This window comes from Triticum aestivum, chromosome 3B, assembly GCF_018294505.1.
Source record: "Triticum aestivum cultivar Chinese Spring chromosome 3B, IWGSC CS RefSeq v2.1, whole genome shotgun sequence".
NCBI classification, from domain to species: domain Eukaryota; kingdom Viridiplantae; phylum Streptophyta; class Magnoliopsida; order Poales; family Poaceae; genus Triticum; species Triticum aestivum.
Genome location: NC_057801.1, coordinates 713,109,865 through 713,117,587, shown reverse-complemented (window position 1 = coordinate 713,117,587; position 7,723 = coordinate 713,109,865).

Sequence of the window (7,723 nt, the reverse complement as noted above, 5' to 3'; positions counted from 1 at the left end):
CCGCCCGCCGCCGCGGCCCTCACCCAATTCATGGATTTCCTGGAGTTCCCTCCGCCGCGGCAGCCGACGAGGACCTACCTCGGCGTCCGATAGCGCTCATGGGGGACATGGGTGGTGGAGATTACCGATCAGGAGACCCACCAATGGCGGTGGATCGGGTCGTTCCACACGACCGAGTTTGCGGTCATGGAGTACGACTAGTGACAGGTAAGGTACCACGACGCCGACGCCTGGTTGAACTTCCCGTTCAGGGCGGTGCTGCTCCACCTTGTCTTGCCGGAGCCGGGGGCGGTGAGCGCTCAGATGGTGCAGGAGGACCGAGAGGCGAGGGAGCGCCTCGAGGCAGAGGCCGCCGCCGAGCCTACATGGATGACCTCCGCCGGCAGCACCCGGAGCTTGTGGAGGCGGAGCGGGCGATATTTGCAGCCAATGGCGGAGAAGTCATCGTCATCTCCAACGACGAGGAGGGTGACACGAAGGGCGGCGAGAAGGACATCAACATCGAGGAGTGGCGGAGCGTCTTCCCCAATGACGACGACGAAGGCACCGGCCCGGGTCCAGCTCTCACCGAGGTTGGCCTCATGACAAAGGACTAGCTCGACCTTCACTTCGACCGAACTTGAGTGTAGTTTAGTTTAAGTTTTTAGTGTAGTTTAGTTTTAGTTTAAATTTATGCTGAACTTATGTTTAATTTGGGTTGTCATGACTATCTATGTTGAACTTATGTTTAAATGCATGCAAATTTCGATTGAAATTAAATTGAATTTATGCAAATTTATGTTTTACTCCGTCAAGTTTAGGGGATCGGTTAGAACTGACCAAAATTATTGAAGTATAAATACTCCACTGAGATGTCGAATACTCTGTTAGAAATGCCCTAACATACTTCCTCTGTCTAGGAATACTTGTTCGAGAAACAGATAAAAATAAACGTATTTAGAACTAAAATACGTCTAGCTACATCCATTTTTCCAACAAGTATGCCCGGACGAAAGGAGTTGTAAGATGGAAAAAGAACGGAAATGGCACTTAAACTCGCACAAGGTATGAAAAATCTGGAACTAATCCAAATGCTACTTGCACAGATGCTTGTGCAACGACCTCCAAATTGCACAATCCTAACTTAGCTTTTTCTTTTCTGAGGACACAATACGAACTTAGTGGTTGTAAAAATAAACAGAAGTCGTCCATGGGAAGCCCAAGAGGGAGGGCATAACTAAAATTCCAAGAAAAATACTATCAGAAGTGCTTTTAAAAGAGGACAAGAGTAGGAAAACTAGAAAAGAAAATTGTTTGCATCGCACATATGATCATATTTCACATGAATATCTGTACGTGCACTGTGCACAAGACACTACAAATATAACAGATATCTATGGGGGGAAATTCCACCTTTGTTAAACGTGGTACGCAAGTATGCACTCCCTCCTCTCCCTCTCCCCTCCAGATGGACCAGATCCATCGGGGGAGCGATGCTCTTGGGTGTCACGACCCCGACACGATGTCACATCGATCTAGCCGGTAACACCTCATATCACTTTGCGGCCTCACGCACGGTATCCCCACGGGTGTCGCCTTACCTTTGCCCGGGACCGTTTGCGCCTTTTGGCTCATGTATATGATAGTGTCGCTAGCATCCATATGATAAGGAGCCCGGGCTGACATGACTAGTCGTAAACCCAAAGTGGCACAGACTTACAGGGACAGGCATTCATGACCCAGCTTCGAACGTGTCGGTCATCAGCAAGTGGGTCCGGGCTGTAGCACTGGGCTAGCAGGACTCCGGTAAACCGGGCTGTAGCGGGCTAACAGGACTCCGGTACTCAAAGCGTGACATTTCCCCGAAGGGACAGACACAGGAACGAAGAAGGACACATGCCGGCCAGCCTAAGTGTTCCAGAGCAGTCGCAGGCTACCATGGCTCAGCGGTAACACTAGGAGACATTTCCCGGTAAGAGAGGCTACTAAAGATAAACAACTAGATAGTCAGATCCCACACATACCAAGCATTTCAATAACATACACACAATATGCTCGATATGTGCAATACAACATGGCATCACAACATGACTCTACGACTCAAGTAGTTTATTCAATAGGCTCCGAGGAGCGAGACATTACAAACATGGGTCTCATGACCCAACAATCAGAGCATACAAGTCAAAGCACAAGCGGAAGCTATCATGTCTGAGTACAGACATCTATAAATGAAAAAGGCTGAGAAGCCTGACTATCTATCAGATCCTGCCGAGGGCACAAGATCGTAGCTGAGGTATCAAGCTAAACGTCGAAGTCCAAGCGGAACTACTAGTGAGACTGAAGTCTCTCTGCAAAACATAAAATAGGCAAACGTGAGTACAAATGTACCCAGCAAGACTTACATCAGAACTAACTACATATGCATCATTATCAACAAAGGGGTGGTGGGGTTTAACTGCAGCAAGCCAGCTTTGACTCGGTGGCTATCCTAACTACGACTGCAAGCGACTCTTTTGAGGTGGCGCACACGAGTCCACATATTCACCATATCAATACACCACTATGGATCCGCTCCCGTCTCCCTACGAGAACGCCATCCATAGCACTCACGCTTATCTTGCGTATTTTAGAGTATCCACTTTCACTTGTCTATGAACTGATATAAGGGGTCCACGTTTCCATATCCGAGGAATCCGGCTATTCGAATAGATGATGTTAACCCTGCAGGGGTGTACTTCTTCACACACGCTCTCGCCACTTACCGCCCTGTACACGTCATGTACCTCGGCAACCTTCAAGCGGAAGCCGGGCGAGGGAGTCGGCCACGACCTGACTAACCGAACAAGTCTCTAGTCCAGGTTTATCGCCTATTCGGGTTCCATCCGCAAGGAGATCCGGCCGGGGTGTCGCTTACGGCCCCAAACGATGTGTGCAGGGTTCCCAAGCCCACCAACCGGGTGCCACTTGGTACACCGGGCCACTGTGCCTAGTCTGTCCCAAGCCCACCTGTACCGGGTGCCACTTGGTAGACTACTAACACTACCTACAAACACCAGAAACTAGTTGCAACTCCTGGACAGAGATCATGTTGATTAATAAGTCGAGAGAGCTTGGAGCGCCCGGAGCCCAATGTGTGGTAGTAACTGATCATGGATCACAAACACAGAACTCAGTTCCTGAGGACGGCTGCAATGAGACAACCCACCATGTACTCCTACATGGCCTCTCACCGCTACCTTTACCAAATCGTGTTCACACACTTAGCTCACACACAGTAGGACATGTTCACACGCCTCTGATTCATCCCCGACGAATCAGACCTGACTCAACTCTAAGCAGTAGCAGGCATGACAAACAAGCATGAATGAGTAGGCACAACAGGGCTCAAACAACTCCTACTCATGCTAGTGGGTTTCATCTATTTACTGTGGCAATGACAGGTCATGCAAAGGATAAAGGGTTCAGCTACCGCATCAAGTATCAAATATGTCGTTGTTTTCCTAATGCAGTAAAAGAGAGCAGGAGCGAGAGAGTGGGATTTTATCGGAATGAACAAGGGGGTTTTTCTTGCCTGGCACTTCTGAAGATAACCTTGAGTCTTCATCAGTGTCAACGATCACATCATCGGTATCACGTCTATCGAGAGGGGACAAAAACCGGCAGCATAGAAAGGAACACAATCAATGCAATGCACAATATGATGCATGATCATGACATGGCAAAATGAATGTGTTTTGGGCTAATGCAACTAAAACCAGATTAAATGAAGTTGGTTTGAATCCAAGATTCAAATTCAAACTCCATATGTGATTATTTAAATGCCCTTTAATTGATTTGTGCTAAACAGCAGCTATATGTTGTTCTAACATGCATGAAAATGGTACAGATGGATTCCTTGAATTTTTCTGATAATTTTTCATATATAATTTATTTAATTTGGAGTTACGGTTAATTTTCTATGATTTATTGAAGTTTTAGGCATTTTCTGGAATTTCCTGATTATTTTTTAAATCCAGAGATACTTATTGCGTCAGCCTGACATCATCATGACGTCAGCAGGTCAACTGGGTCGCCCAGAGTCAAACCTGACGTGTGGGGTCCACACGTCAGTGACTAACTAACTAACCTAATTTAATTAGAGCCTGGGCCCGCATGTCAGTGTCAGCAGAGGAGGTAATTAGTTAAAATAGACTAAGCTAATTAATAGGGGGGCTGGCCCCACCTGTCATCGACCTAGGGGGGTCAAACCCCTGGTCAGCGGGGCCTAACCCGCCGGCGGCTTGACGCCGGCGAGGCCGAGACGGCGGAGACCCTCGGGTTTCTTGCTCCGGCGTCCAAACGCCGCGCGGAGAGGCTCTGTGGGTTCCTAGTGCTCGTGCGCATCCGGAGAAGGCGACGGAAGGGCGCGGGGTGGTCAGCGCTCGCCGGAGTGGGGCTTGCGGCGGCGGCCGGAGCTTCGGGTTCGAGCGGGGCGAGGCCACAGAGGACGGGAGGGATGGTTAAGGGGCTCGCCGAGCTCCTGAGGATGCTAGGAGCACGGTGCCGTGCTCGGACGCGACCGGAACAGGCCATGGCCGCGACGGCAGCATGGCCGGCGGCAGCGAGCTCCGGTCGTCGGCAAAGTGGCAGCTGCGGTGTGCAAACGAGAGAACGGAGAGGGGGAAACAGCACAGGAGCTCACAGCGGGTGCAGTGGTGGCCTCGGCGAGCTCGGGGAGGCACCGGAGCCGACGAATTTGACAAAGATGGCCGGCGGGTCCGAGGTAGAAGACGACGTCGATGGCGGCGATGCGGCACGTCCGGGGCCTCGTGGCTCGTTGAGGAGGTAGAGGGAGGACCCGCGGAGCTTCCTGGGGCGTCGGTGAGGCTAGGGGTGGCCGGTGGCCATGGGTACGGCGACGATGGCGGCGAGCTCCGCTCGGTGGTGTGCGCGAGAGGGAAACAGAGGAGGGAATGGGGTCCAGGGGGAGAGAGGGGAGGTGCAGGGGGCGAGGGCGTCTCCGTGGCGTCGCGAGGGAGTCGGGGAGGCTGCCACGGTGAAGCAGGAGGTGGCCGGCGCTCTTCGGGCGCGCGCCACGCCTCGCCTCTGCCTACTGGCAGAGGAAGAAGAGGACAAGGGGGGAAAAGGAGGTGGGCTGGGCCGCGCTGGGCCGGTCCTGTTGGGCTGCACGGGTAAGTGGCTGGAGGAACTGGGCCAGGTAGGTTTCTCTTTTTTTTTATTTCTGTTCTGTTTTGTTTTATTTAATTTATTTTGCCACTGTTTTGAATTTTAAAATAATTCAAACAATGCCAAAAACTCCTCTGAATATTTTATATTGCTAGATGGACTTTTCCAAAAGCTTATAAAATATTTCAGGGGTATTTAAATTATATTCTAATTATATGAATATAATTCAAATTCAAATAGCTAGTGATTTAAATTCAAAGTCCCAAAAATAAATCCTTAAAAATGTTCAATATTTTGGTTGGGACCAGAACCCTTACCAAAAATTATCAAACATTTAAGAGGAGCACTTTGGAGCAATGAATGAGATTTCTAGGGTTTTTGCCCCTCTTTTATTTAGGGTTTTGAGGCTTCCAATATTCCTCAATTCAAGTTTCAACAATATAGACATGATGCACACATGAAGCTAGCCTAGAGCAATGCCAGAAGCTAGGGATGTGACAACTCACCCCCACTAAACAAGAATCTCGTCTCGAGATTCAAGCATAGGGTAGGATGAAGGGGAAACGCAAACTAGTACAATCTTCACGATCCAAGGTGCACTTCAGTTGAACGTTGATTCATTCACCATCATTGTCTTGATGTCTTGTTCTGAGAACTCCGGCTAATCATGACAACGAGAGGAAAGGAAAGACCCTAAAAGAATCGTTCTTCTCGAAGGTCGAACAACTCAGGATTAACTCACGGAATGGGACATAGCAACATCTCTCGAGCTGAGAGACGAAGCATACCTCTGGAGGGATGGAGTGGAGCAGGTGACGAGGTTCACTAGGTAGACAACAATTCCAGACTTAAGAATGTGGCGATCGGTTGTCAACATAGCGAGGAGTTGAATTTCCATGATACCACGACGAAACATCCTGGAGGAGGGTGATTCGTAGATTATCATCTTGAGTGGCAAAAAGAATTACCTTTAATTCAGGGATCATTGTAACTCTTTATACCAGCCTAAGGCAATCACAAGCGATCATTTGGAGGGGGTCGGTAGAATGGCATACTCGGACTTGGATGATGTGGATTACCTTGTTGAAGACAACGTAATGGATGGATTTGCTTATCACCGGAGATGGAAGAGACCCATGGTAGAATGGCACATTGGCGGTGCAAGCTAGGAACAAAATGCAAATGCTGGGAATGATTCTGGTAACTGGGGAAGAACCCAACAAAAGAGAGTGGATTCACTGTTTGAAAGGGTCATAGCATTGCCGAGGAAACTGAGAGGAATCCCAGTTAGTGCCGATGATAACACGTAGCGCTTGTGCGTGCTCTCAAGAACTTGAGCATTTCCACAATCATCAAGGTTTTACCAATATCCGTGTCAAGGATCCTGGCAACACAACTTGCTACCATGATGAATGGTGATGGAGGATGCAGATGCAAAGGAAGATAATACCTTCTCAGATTTCACCTTAGCGAGGCCAAGGAAATAAAATCTGGATGATCGACCGTAAGACATTTAGCACTCCGCTTCTAATGTTCTCCTTGATGTGCTAGGGTAACCCATTCATAGATATGGTTTGATATCTAGAACATCAAGTAAAGGTCGGATTTCGGGAGCAATAGAATCCATAAGAAACAGTTACGGAGGTAAATCCTACGAAATCCTTATGGGGAGGTGGCCAACTTCCTCAACAAGATACTACAATGATAGGTCTTCCGGCTGGGTGTGTTGGCCACGACATCCACTTTACCGGTTGTCGAGGGACCAATATTATAGTTCTTGGGAAATGTTCCAACCATCATATCTGCCTGAGATTCAGATCTGGTTGGTGTCAGGATATTCCAGACTCATCGAGTCTAGGAAGAAAAATGAAAGTTTGCAACACAAATCGACGAGATGACGTTGCGGGATTCATCAGGGATGAACTACGATAGCAAGCTCCAAAACATGAGCTGGTTCTGCTACAAACATGTGAACACGCTGCCTCAGACAAACATGATCACGTGGTAGTCTTATAATAAAACACTACCGAGTTCAGGTGGGGAACCATCAACGAGGATATCAAAATCCTTGCATAAGGTATACTCTTAAGAAGGAACTTCTTCTCCTTGAACAAATCAATCAGTGGCTTGGTGTGCTAGGATATACGTATGGAATGAAGATGATCAGTCTAACAGACCACAGAATTCTTCGCACGTGCATGGCCGACTTGGGATGATTCCAAAGGAGCAAAAACAAACTTTCTCGAATTCACGACGGCAACTTACATCAAAATGCACGTGAATCAAAGGAAGTCACTCCTTTCATCAAACAAGTACTTCATGAGCTAGCATGAAGAAAATGCTTTCAAAAGTTTCCAACACTAACTTAATGTTCAACAACATCATGGAGGAGATAAGGATGTTGTCAATGGGCTCAACAACAACTCATCGGAATTTCCATATCACTGAACTTCCACCATCGTGTGAACACGGTGATAGCATTGGTCAGACCCAAAAAATATAATGGTGTATGCTCGAGGGATCAACCACGAGGAAGACAACATTACGAACATCGTTGGTTCTGACTTGATTTGACGAT